Genomic DNA, 13,712 nt, shown 5'->3' with positions numbered 1-13,712 from the left:
AACCCAGAAGGCAGAGGTTGCAGTGAGCCGAGATCATGCCACTGCACTTCAGCCTGGGCAACAAGAGCGAGACTCCAGCTCAAAAAATGTATATATAGTATAAACGATAAAAAATGCTACACCTATATAGGGCTCTAACCATGAACAGAGCTTGCAGGACTGGAAGTTGCTCTGGGTGAGTCAGTGAGTGAGTGATGAGTGAATGTGAAGGCCTAGGACATTGCTGTATACTACTGCAGACTTTATAAAGTCTGCACACTTAGGCTACACTAAATTTATTTTTAAAAACTTATCTTTCATCGTTAATAAATTAACCGTAGCTTACCATAAACTTTTTACTTTATAAGCTTTTTAATTTCCTAAAACTTTTTGCCTCTTTCGTAATACCATTTAGCTTAAAACACAAACACATTGTATAGCTGTACAAAAATAATTTCTTTTTTTACATTCTTATTCTATAAGCTTCTTTCCTATTTTTAATTTTCTAATTTTTTTTACTTTTTAAATGTGCTTTGTTAAAAACAAAGACACGGTCGGGCGCGGTGGCTCACGTTTGTAATCCCAGCACTTTGGGAGGCCGAGGCGGGCGGATCACGAGGTCAGGAGATCGAGACCACGGTGAAACCCCGTCTCTACTAAAAATACAAAAAATTAGCCGGGCGTGGTGGCGGGCGCCTGTAGTCCCAGCTACTCGGAGAGGCTGAGGCAGGAGAATGGAGTGAACCCGGGAGGCGGAGCTTGCAGTGAGCTGAGACTGCGCCACTGCACTCCAGCCTGGGCGACAGAGTGAGACTCCGCCTCAAAAAAAAAAACAAAGACACAAATGCACGTATTAGCCTAGGCCTACACAGGGTGAGGATCATCAGTATCACTGTCTTCCACCTCCACTTCTTGTCCCAACTGGAAGGCTTTAGGGACAATAACATGCATGGTGCTATCATCTCCTATGATAACAATGCCTTCTTCTGGAATACTTCCTGAAGGACCTGTCTGAAGCTGTTTTACAGTTAATTTTTTTTTAATTTTATTATTATTATACATTAAGTTTTAGGGTACATGTACACAACATGCAGGTTTGTTACATATGTAAACGTGTGCCATGCTGGTGTGCTGCACCCATTAACTTGTCATTTAGCATTAGGTATATCTCCTAATGCTATCCCTCCCCACTCCCCCCACCCCACAACAGGCCCCGGTGTGTGATGTTCCCCCTCCTGTGTCCATGTGTTCTCATTGTTCAATTTCCACCTACGAGTGGGAAAATGCGGTGTTTGTTTTTTTTGTCCTTGCAATAGTTTGCTGAGAATGATGGTTTCTGGCTTCATCCATGTCACTATAAAGGACATGAACTCATCATTTTTTATGGCTGCATAGTATTCCATGGTGTATATGTGCCATAATTTCTTAATCCAGTCTATCATTGTTGGACATTTGGGTTGGTTCCAAGTCTTTGCTATTGTGAATAGTGCCTATAAGTAGGAGGAGTACACTCTAAAAGGACAATGAAAGTGTAGAATACTAAATACATAAACCAGTAACATATTCATTTATTATCAAGTATTATGTACTGTACCTAATTGTATATGCTACCCTTTTATATGACTGGCAGCATAGTAGGTTTGTTTACACCAGTGTCACCACAAACACATGAGTAATAAGTTGCACTAAGATACAACAATGGCTTTGCTGTCATTAGGTGATAGGAATTTTTCAGCTCCCTTATAATAGATGGGACCACTGTTGTATATGTGCTCTGTTGTTGACCAAAATGTCATTATGCAGGGCGTGACTGTATACAGCTACCTCTTCTCTCAGCCCACTTCCAGATAAAAATAAACTCTAAAAGAGCAGCAGGGTCATCTCTAGGAAAATAGAAAATGAATGATCATCTAGGACCCCCACACCCTGAAATCACCTAATTTTGACAAATAATCTAGAAGGCAACATCTCTAAAACCCTTCAGGATACTAGACTGATAATAAACCAGACCCATTGGTTAATTAATAGAGAAGCAATGTTTCTGGCTTATATTTTTAAAAATTGGATATAGCAAAATATGTTATTTACTATAGATATACACCTTCTGCCTACAAGAACTTGAAAATGAGAGAAATAATAGTGTCCTATGGACAGTAAGTGTTGAATTTAAACCATCATGATTTAAAGTGAAAATAGTGTAAAAATCATATTTAAATGCAATAACATATCTAAAGAAAGAAAATAGCCATAAAGCAAAAAAAGAAAAACACGAGATTTTGAAAGACAAAAATAGTGAGTACCTACTGAAGCATTATGCAATGGAACGCTGCATTTCCTTAAGGTCTCGACCTGTTGAGTCAATGGGCATGAGGTGCATTTGGTTGAGGTGCCCTTAATTGACATCTTGAAACACTCAGATCATGAGCTTCACTCCACCATTACTCACCAAGCAAACTCCTTTTTATGTAGCTTATCTATAAAGAGATAAATACTGATCAGATGTAAACAATATATTGTACATTTGATGTTTTTATGTGCTGCTGTAGGTTAATAAATTGGCCATTCTGATTTACATATCAAGGTTTTGAGCTTGCAGTTTAAATCTTTTTCTGAGAGGAAAAAACACTTTTAGAGTGTTAGAAAACCAGGCCACTGAGCCTAGAAGCCTGGAGGTCAAGGTCTGGATCATTACAAATTACCCAGGTAATCCCACACCACAAGGCATCTATGGAATAGTCAGAGTGGCTTTTTTGGTGCTACCCTGACTGTGCAAATGTCTACCTTGAAATTCAACAGAAAAATATCTCACTAATGTTCATTATTCTCTTAATATATAATGACTCAAAGTACTACTATCAAATACACTTGGCCTAAAATAAAGAATAGGAAAAAAATGAACCAACTGTATTGAGTTTCACTCAATAAGTGTGTTATTAAAGACAACAGAAACTGAATAGGTAGATTAAGAACTAAAATATACTTTAAAAGAATGAAACACCCTACAACTCTTAATTTACCGCTTTAGTCTGAAAACTAATATATCTACATCTGTTATTAAGGTAGAATTTGGCTAATTGTAATCTAATATATTAACTTTAGGTTCTCTTTTATTTTTTTAAATACGTTATGCTCAAAGATCTAGGTGGCATCATTGCGATTTTTTTTTATTACTTCCCATGTACAGAAAAACTGTGCTATCTGGGAATAACATTATTTTTGGCTTGGACCTTATGTGGAGAATTGCAATGACACATGCAGCTGTTGAAATGTAAATGAGAAATAGGTTAACCACATATGGAAACTACACTTTTTATTCCACCTCTCTGCTCCTTTCTCTTAGTTTAATAAGCCATACTCAACTTCTGCTTAACAGAGAACACTACTAAGTACTGTCTAGAAATTTAGCTTAATTTTTTAGATTTCATATTAATTATAACATTTTCACAGAGACAGAATTTGAAAAGATCAAATAATTAAGCTAAAATGTACATTAAATGTATATTAAATGAAAAGATCAAATAATTAAGCTAAAATGTATATTAACTGATAGTCCTTTGAAGCATATCTAAAACATCTTTTATTTCCCTGTCTGGAGAAGTAAAGGTTTTTCTGTGTGTAAAGTGATGTGATGTGTATTCATAAGTAGAGCCTGTGTTACATACTGACTCGCAGAATCAAGACAATAGTGATATGGCTTTGAGATCAGAACCCACAGAATCTAGCATATCAAAGTAAAAAGCAGCTTACAAAGTTTTCTTTTTTAATTTTGAAAGTATTTATTAATTCACCTGTTTAATAAACATGTATTGAACATCTTCAGTGTGTTAGGCCTTATTTTGGTGCTGCGATACATAAACTCTGTGTTGCCGTAGATTACATTCTAGTGTGAGAGATAGACTCTCAGCAAGATCAATTAAAATGGGTTGTCTATTAGACAGTGATAAATGCTGGGGGAGGCGGGAGAAAAAAACAAAAAACATAAAAACAAAGCAGGGAAGAGCTGTTTTGCTGGTGGATTTTGCAATTTTAGATAGTGCAGCCAAGAAAAACTTTACTTGACTCAAAGCCTGAAGGACATTGGTTAAAAACCAGCAAAGAAGTGGAGAAGAAACCACATGGATTTGGGGAACATCACTGTCACAGAGAACAAGGCCAGAGGTGCTGAGTGAGGAGGAAGCATGTAAAGGATGACACGCGCCAGGTGCAATGACTCACGCCTATAATCCTAGCACTTTGGGAGGCTGAGGTGTTTGGATCACGAGGTCAGGAGTTTGAGACCAGACAAGGCTGGCCAATATGGTGAAACCCCGTCTCCACTTAAAAAAAAAATATACAAAAATTAGCCGGCTATGGTGGTGCCCACCTATAGTCCCAGCTACGTGGGAGGCTGAGGCAGAGAATCTCTTGAACCCAGGAGGCAGAGCTTTCAGTGAGCCAAGATCGCGCCACTGCACTCCAGCTTGGGTGACAGAGCGAGACCCCATCTCAAAAAAAAAAATAAAAAGTATGACACACAAGTCCATGTGGCTGGAGCAGGGTGGAGAAAGGGAGATTAAGAGGAGTTGTGGTAAGAGAAGAAACAGGCCAGGGTGGGAAGAAGGTTCTGTAGGGCCTTGTGGGTCATAAAAAGGACTTTCGGCTTTTACTCTGAGTGACACGAGAGCCATTGATGAGTTTTGAGCGCAGGCATGCCACGATCTGAATCGCATTTTAAGAGGATTACTCTGAGGCTGGGCGTGATGGCTCACGCCTGTAATCTCAGCACTTTGGGAGGCCGAGGCGGGCAGATCACGAGGTCAGGAGATCGAGTCCATCCTGGCTAACACAGTGAAACTCCGTCTCCACTAAAAATACAAAAATTTAGCCTGGCATGGTGGTGGGCGCCTGTAGTCCCAGCTACTTGGGAGGCTGAGGCAGGAGAATGGCGTGAACCCGGGAGGTGGAGCTTGCAGTGAGCCGAGATCGCGCCACTGGACTCCAGCTTGGGCGACAGAGCGAGACTCTGTCTCAAAAAAAAAAAAAAAAAGAGGATTACTCTGGCTGCTGTGTCAGGAAGAAAATGAAGAATCAAGAGAGTCACTGATTGAAAAGTGCTGCTATTTGGAAAGCAGCTCATAAAATAGCTGTTAACCAATTGAAGAAAAAGAATTGTTTTTGAGTACCAAGAAGTTTCAATGATAAACAAAAAAAAAGATAATCAAACATTTCTCCCTCATACACATGCCGCATATAGAGCAAACAAGGATTCTTAATCTGCATTTTAATGATTGTGTCCAATTTAAATACCTACTTTCATGCACATATAGTAGTACTTTCTCTTTCAGAGCATGACCTTATGAGATAAAATAATATTTTAAATGTTTATTATGCCTTCTTTCCAAGTATTATATTATCATTAATTCTGAGAATGATTTCACAAACCTTTTGGCTAGAATGTAACTTGTATGTGGCTTTAATATAAGAACTAAAAATTTGTATCTATCTTTAGTCTTCATTTTGGTGACAATACTCTTCTTTTGTTACTTTTTTTTCTCATTATGAAAACAACTGATTTGTCAGATTTTACTGCGTAATTATGAGAACAACATAAAACCTTCTATGGTTTCCTTTCACTATTTGAAAAAGTTCTGTAACACAACACACTAAGGACAAGGTTCAAATGGCCCACAGGGCTGATAAAATTTGCTTTTTAAACGTTCATCAACCTGTCTCTGACTCAAGCTTTTGCTTTCTGATTATTCTCATGAATTCATCATATTTACATTTCCACTAGTCACTGCAGCAAAAGATTCATATTGCACTATCAAACTGAAATCTTCTTTATTCTTAGTACTTAAAAAACTATTTTGTATTTTGTATTTAGCATTTTTACTAATATTTTACTATTATTTTAATGTTTTGGGGAACTGTATTTTGAGTCCTTGATCCACTTTGTGAATTTGGGATATATACAGCACTATGATCACAGCAACAACAAAAATAGGATTACCAGTAAGCAAAACCAATAATACACAAATATGTGAACATAAATTATTTAGACAAATTAATGAATAAGAGCTTGTAGCACGTATACAATCCTTGAAAACATAATTATTCAGAACATAAAGACATTGCTGCAAAAAATCATTATTATTCTTATACTTCAAATTTAAGAAATGTATGTGAGAAAACATTTCAGTCTAAAATGACTAAAACACCTATGAACCACCCATAGATCATCAGGGGCCACCAGTGTTCCACGGACTATGCTTTGAGAAACTGCCCTAGGGGGTTATTGCCCTAGGTTATTGCCAGAGCTTAGGGATGGAGAAGCTCTCAGAACAGTAAGACATCTCATTTCAACAAGGGGATTTGGCTTTCATCTAATTTACATATTGGGCTTCTGAGGAAAATTTTTGCTTCAAAAAATGTTTCTGCTGATTTGAAAAAAAGAAACTTTAAGAAGCATAACCACTAAGTTTGTCTAGAAGCAGAAATGTGAAACAATCAAAGACAAGTTACTTGAAGAGAACGATATCATACCAGCAGCTAGAGGCACAGTTACAATAAGAACCTAAGGCCCCCTAACAAAAGACAGTGGTTTTTTCACTGTATCATGTTCTCCTCTTTATACAAAAGGAAGGAAATCAGGATAGGAACCTCTTAAAGCAAAAAACTATTAAAACTGTGCAAAGAAGGCCTAAAGGAAATGCCTAAAGTAAATAACATATCCAGTAAAACTTCTGGCGTAGGCAAGATAAAGAGAAGAGAAATATACAGAATAATCTTTATGCTACTTCATGCTCTAAGAAAACAAAAGAAAATTAATATTAACAAAATTTCTCATGTTATACTGTTACAGGACTTAAAACCAAAAATGGATCGGCAGATTTTGGCATACCAGATTGATTGTTCAGTAAATTTAGTAGATCTACCATCTCGTCTGCCCAAATTTTTTGCTATTATTGAAGTTCTTTCTGTGGAAGACTTAGAATTCACTTGTCAGAGTTCCATTCTCTGATCATACCATTTCCCAGCCAGAACTACACTAAAAAACAAGCATCAACTGCTGACCTTTCAAATTCATCACTCTTTGAAACTCCAATCACAGAAAAATACTTAGGAAAATGTGCCTCTTTCATCTCTGTGTGGTGGATACTTAGTTCTTCCTACAGAAGCTCGCAACCCCGGTTCCTTTTCTCACTTGTGAGAAATGCTTTGAAAAAACCATGTCCAGCCAAAGTTCTCAGCCTTCTATTTCCTTCTTTACTTAAAATGAGGAAATGATTTGTAGAAAGGGGAAAAAAAACAATAATAGGATTCATTTATTGTCTACTTAGCTGGTCTGAATTATCTCCTAATCCACATCTTTGCTGACTCTAGGAACTCAAGTCCGTTCTCAGCACTTGAAAAAGGCACCTATTTTGCAAAATTTTGTTCTCATAACTAACCTGGGAGTTGGTAAAACATAAATGCTAAGCTTTCTTCAACTTACACTAGATGCCTAGGTTAAAGTTACTATATATATAATAGACGGCCAAGGAATAGACAAAAATCAACATTGTGTATGTGTGCACACACGTGGGTAAGCTCAAATATATACATTCAAGTCTTTGCAATGCTTCACATTATTTGTTTTCACATCAAATTACTTCTGTATGCATAGTTATTTGAGCTAACACTGAAGTGCCTTTGCACTCCCCAAGTAACCACAGATTAGTAAAAGCTAACATTTATCGAGCACTCACCAGGTACCAGTGGTTTTGCTGGGCATTTCATGTGCATTGTCTCATTTAATCCTCACCTCATATGAGGTGGACACACTTTATAAATGCTCAAACTGGGACTTCATAAGTTATATTAATTTCCTGAGGTCACAGAGCCAATGATGACAGTACAGAGCCTGTTCAAATCTAGGTCTAACTAGGTAGCTCCTAAGCTGGACCACACTCTCTCCATAAAATGTAAGGATGCTACAAGGATATTACTCATTAAATTGCAGTTTCCCCTTTATGAGGACTCATGGGAGAGGCCACTGTCAGTTTCAGTACCGAAAATAATTGGGCTTCTCCTGAGCAAATGATTCCTTTTAACCTTATATTGCTTACTAAAAGTGCAAATGAAATTCATGACCCCCTTTCAGCAGGGAAGAAACCTTAAGCATTTACCTAGCAGCATATTCCTGACTTCACGATTTTGTTCCTATTCTCATTCTAACTGTGAGCCCATTTTCTTTATTCATGTAATTTGGTTTTCGTTTAATCTTGTCTTATATTCTGTATCCATATAAGCCATCTTAACGGTTCTCTAGGGCTAAAAGGAGATAAATGTACGAAAGAATAAGCAAAACTGGATGATAAGAGTTTAGAAATGTGAAAGATATTCCAGAAAAGACATCACTTTGTGGTGAAAAATTGTTTCAGATAACTCGAATGGTGGATCAATCACAAGTGTCAAAGTGATAACTTATTCCAAGAGACTGACCTATGACATTGCTGATGTGATGCTTTTCTCAGACAGTAGGATTTTGGTTTTTCACTAAAGAGCTTCATCATATCAGCAACAAGTTGGAAATATCAACTTTAACTTTTCTTCCAAAGTTGTCTGGAAAGCATAAAAATAGAGATCGGTGGTGGGGATTTGGGTTGCTGATAAGAGAACATGTTGCTGCTACTATTTTCTGATTTTTTTCTTTCAGCTCATAAAACAGATAAATAATGTATGTTTCTTTTTTCTCTTCTAAAACTTTACATTAGAGTGTATTTTTTAGCTAGACATGTAGTTGAATACATGCATTACCTTTCTCTTAAAAAAAATTGCAGAAAACCCCGGAATAAAGACGAAAGAAACTCTATTTTCTTTCCTTTTTCCTTCAGTAGTCCCTGGCAAATGAGAAGAAAGAAGGATTTCTCATGTGTAAAAACAACTGAGGTACTGGTGTATTCAATAAAAATATATATAATCATTTGATATTTTAAATATTCAATATAATATGAACTTACTTTGTCAATGTTTATATTACAACAAGACAACACAAATTACCAATGATTATAGGCTTGTCTTCCATATACACTACAGTACTATTATTAAAATCGTGAAAGGATAATACGTCTGTATGAACCAGTACAGAAATAAACTCCATAATTTACCAGATTTTCCCTCTTTACTATATTTATTATATTTCTAAAAATAGGTGAAATCACAAAATTTTAATGTTCCATCTTTTTGACAATCACAATTAATATCTTCTCTGTAATTGTAATTTATAAAAAGTTGGCATTTTAATGTAGACTTGAACAATATATTGTGTCCATCACAACAGTGCAGTTTCTCGCTCTATATCCCCTACAAAGAACTCATCCTACTTGTGTTAAAGAATATGAAAGTAATTTTTATTTTTTTAATTATAAACTTTTCTATGGTCGGATTATGACATGCCCATAGAAAACTTTAAAGTTAAAACACATTTGCAAGAACAATAGAAGAGTCCAGATGTGTGCTATCAGCCTTTGGTTCAGTACAGTGCTTTCCTTGGGTAGTTTACATCTGGATTCTCCACCTTAATTCCCATCAAATTAAATGTTTTAGCTGAGGCTATTTTGAGAAAATGTAAAACAAAGAAAACATGTGTAAGGATTCCCTGACAGTTTAATCATCCAAGTTCTCCCAAATCCTTGAAATGAAAGTTAATTGCCATACACCTTACCATCATTTCACTTTTTCTGTTAGGACTAATCGATCCCAAGATCCCTGTAAAAAGGAGAAAACTTAGCCCAGATTAAATCAGTCCACTGCAGTATATATTGAAGAGCCATGTCGAATTTCAGCCTCTTGAAACACACCCTCTTAAAACCCACTCTGTAGTCATTCGTTTCTAAACTCTCCTTTCTTGAAGATTGACTTACTTTTTTACAGGGGATCTTGGACGAGAAACTTCTCTGGAGAGAATTCAAGTCTGCCAGTATGGCTGGCATGGGCCTGCGGAGAGATCACTTCAGTGACCACTGAAACAAACACCACCTGTGAGCTAGCACACGGCAGTTGTTTAATGAAGCACAGCATCACATGCAGAGCAACTTCTGATGGGAAACGAAGATCCCACTGGAAAGTGCTAGGGGCATTAGACAAGCAAAATGTAATTATCTGAACTGAAATCCAGCTGACATCTCTGACAACAAATACCAGGGGATCTTTAAGGATCAGATGCTCCATTTTAAGTCAGTGCCTCTGGCTTCAGTGTTCTCTGCTCCCCCTTCGTCCCCGCAAGGTGGAGAGAACACCTCACACTGAGTCACCAGCATGTACTTTGTCTGCCAATTCTTTCTGCTAGCGGAGAGGAGGTTGGGCTTGCACTAACACAGTAATTGAGACACGTATCCAAATATTTTAGGCCAAATGAATTTTGATTCTTTCCAAATTAAAAGAATCATATAATATTTATAGAAGCTAGAATTCTGCCTTGCCCTCTTCCCTATCCCAGACAGAGCCAGTTTCCCTTGCCTTTTTAAAGTAGACATTTGGAGATAGGGTATCTCGGATTGGCCCTCTGTGGTGCCCAATGAAGACATTCATTTAAATTGTGTCTTTTGTAAATGAAACTTTTAGGAAAGAACTCTTGGACCTTTCAGCCATGGACTTTGTTGTTGTTGTTGTTGTTGTTATTGTTTTTAAGGCAGAAACTAAGTGAACAGATTAAAACCAGGATATGATCTGAGCTGTGCCAATGTTTGGTCTTGGGATTTTAAGTACCTCAAGTGAGATGAGAGACCGCAATCACAAAGAAGGGCTCTTTGCCTTAAGAAAAAAAAATGAAAACTTTGAAAGTTTTCAAGAATATTAAGAATTAGAGCTAGAAAACATGTCTTTGTTCAATTATCTTTTAATGGTGAAGGCGTAGTTCTTCTAGTGTACATACCATGGATGTTCTCCATTTTAATTTTTAATATTTCAGCTCACATTAGCTGAAGTGCCTTCCCTTGAGAGGATTTTTATAATCTGTCTTAGCTGTTAGAAAATTGTTGCTGGTACTTTACTTAGCTCAATTTTTCCTCTGTTTAGATTCATGCTATTAGTCTTAATTACATTCTATTGGACTTCTCTAAATAGTTCTTTCCTTTACTCCTTGATTTATTTACCTCATCATAGGAAAAATACTGTTTACTTCCTGAACAAATGTATCGTTGTCTCTGTCATCATTTTATTTGCTTTGAGTCCTCTCCTCATTGCCCCTTTAAAGAGAGTGAGTTTTGGTCCTGTTTTGTGCCATTATCTGGCATAATGATTAACACCAGTGAACTGGTTTGAATGATGATGTATATAGTTACCGTAAGTGTAAAACACTGATGTGGTTGGTAACTTCCTTTAAAAAAAAATTACAATCTCAGATAATGTACATGAGGAACTCACTCTCACCATTATGTAGAAAGGTCATGAAACTGAATATAGGGATTGCCTTTTTCGTGCTCTACTTCTCCACGTGCTAACATATTCAGTCTTAATTGTGTAATTATTTGTTTAATATCTGCTCTCCTCTTTAGACTGAAGCTTCATGAGAGCAGGGCCATATTTCTCTACTTTTTTTCAGGATCTTTAAAACCCTGCACGGTGACCATTACATCATAACATGATTAACAAGTATTTGTTGAGCAAAGAAATAAATGAAGTTGGATCTCAGAAACTCACAGAGCCTTGTGTAGCCTGTCATCTCCTTTATCTTCTCTGTACTACTCCAGTCCTTTCACCACCTCTACCTTTTAGTTTGGTTTTATAAGATTATTTGTTCTCTGACTCATATTTATGGAAATATAGCTAATTATCAACAAATACTACTTCTACTTCCCTGAGCTCCTGAAATTAAGCACAAAGGAATTTGTGATTTTGGATTAATATTTGTCAACTATTCAAAACAATGAACTCACCTAAAAAAACCTAGGTCCTCTTAGCAAAATTGACCTTATTTAAAATGATTAAGCCACCCATTCACATTACAGAATTCTAGATTTTATTCTTTGCCAAATTCCAAAAGGCCTTCCACTTACATTTTTATTTTTTTATTTTTTTTAGTTAGAGTCTTGCTCTGTCATCCAGCCCAGGGTGCGATTTGAGCTCACTGCAAACTCCGACTCCCAGGTTCAAGTGATTCTCGTGCCTCAGCCTCCAGAGTAGCTGGGACTACAGGCCTGCACCACCACGTCCGGCTAATTTTTTGTATTTCTAGTAAAGATGGGATTTCACCATGTTGGCCAGGATTGTCTTGAACTCCTGACCTCAAGTGATCCAACCGCCTCAGCCTTCCAAAGTGTAGGGATTACAGGCGTGAGCCACTGCGCCCGGCCATACATTTATCCACCTTTAATAGCACCTCTAAGTCCTTTTCATGACCCTCTACTGCATCCACCCCAACCTGAGAAGTGTGATGCTACTGTCTTGTCTAGGTACCATGTGCCTTCTTTCCTTTCATTGTCAAGATCTTTGAACAGGTAACATAACTTTTTTAAATATATTTTTTATTTCAATAGCTTTTGAGGTACAAGTAGTTTTTGATTACAAGGATGGATTGTTTATTGGTGAAGTCGGAGATTTTAGTATGTCCACCACCTGAGTAGTGTACATTGGACCCAATATGTAGTTTTTCATCCCTCACTCCCACTGCCCACTGTCTGAGTCTACAAAGTCCATTATATTGCTCTGTCTGCCTCCACATACCCCTAACTTAGCTCCCACTTATAAGTGAGAACATACGGTATTTGGTTTTCCATTCATGAGTTGCTTCACTTAGAATAATGGCCTCCAGTTCCACCCAAGTTACTGAAAAGGACATTATTTCATTCTTTTTTAATGGCTGAGTAGAATTCCATGTAGTATATATACCACATTTTCATTATCTACTTGTTGGTCGATGGGCAGTTAGACTGGTTCCATATCTTTGCAATTGTGCTGCTGTAAACAGATGCATGCAGGTGTCTTTTTGATATAATGACTTATTTCCCTTTGGGTAGATATCCAGTAGTGGGGTTGCTGGATTGAATAGTAGATCTACTTTTAGTTCTTTAAGAAATCTCATGCTGTTTTCCATAGAGGTTAAACTAATTTTCATTTCCACCAGCAGTGTATAATTGTTCCCTTTTCACCACGTAACAGGACTAACTTTTAATTGGAAATTTCCCAGGAATTGCTGCCACCAGCTTATGCCAATCATATCCATGCTCATACTCAATATTCTAGTTGTCTTCCTAGCTTTCTTCTCTTGGTTAGTGGTACCATGACAGAATTCTCCCAATCACTAAGACTTGAGACTTTAGGATGGTCTTTGGATTAGCCCTCTCCTTCATCCTCTAGGTCCAGCTTTCCAAGCCCTTTGTTCTTTTTCTGAATAGTTTCTGATCCATTACTTTGTCTTCATTCTCACTGATGGCACCCCAGGCCTGACCTTCATCATCTGATATCTGGATACTATGTCATGAGAGTTCCCAAAGAGAAGCCTCACAGACTTCAGTCCAATGTCTCTTCATCATATACAATGCATCATTTTCTGCTTCAATTTCTGTTCCTAGCCTTATTTTCCCTTTTCTTTCTCAGCCGCCCCAGGCTGCCCCTTTGAACTCCTTTCCTCCACACTCCCAGCCTCGTGCCCCACTCCAGTCATTCTGGTGGAATCCTGCCTTGGCACTTGTGGACTTCCTTTTCCCTCTGCCTGGAATGCACATCCCTTCATCTTCTCTAGCTCACTCCTACAACTTTCAAGTTTCTGCTCA

General features: G+C 37.4%; 1 long non-coding RNA gene across 1 annotated transcript in view; it reads right to left on the bottom strand.

Moving 5' to 3' along the window:
* LOC129481217 (uncharacterized) overlaps window positions 1–9,976 on the bottom strand; it is a 78,809-nt gene extending 68,833 nt beyond the window's left edge. The window contains exons 1-3 of the long non-coding RNA XR_008657292.1: window positions 9,864–9,976; window positions 8,758–8,840; window positions 2,284–2,453 (exon numbers count right to left, since the gene is read on the bottom strand). This is a non-coding gene — a long non-coding RNA (uncharacterized lncRNA). The remainder of the gene's footprint in view (window positions 1–2,283; window positions 2,454–8,757; window positions 8,841–9,863) is intronic.
* Between the last annotated feature and the right edge of the window lie 3,736 nt (window positions 9,977–13,712).

This window comes from Symphalangus syndactylus, chromosome 4 (genome assembly GCF_028878055.3).
Source record: "Symphalangus syndactylus isolate Jambi chromosome 4, NHGRI_mSymSyn1-v2.1_pri, whole genome shotgun sequence".
Lineage (NCBI taxonomy): Eukaryota > Metazoa > Chordata > Mammalia > Primates > Hylobatidae > Symphalangus > Symphalangus syndactylus.
The sequence above is the reverse complement of the archived record's forward strand: the minus strand, read 5'-3'. Positions and strand labels throughout refer to the sequence as shown.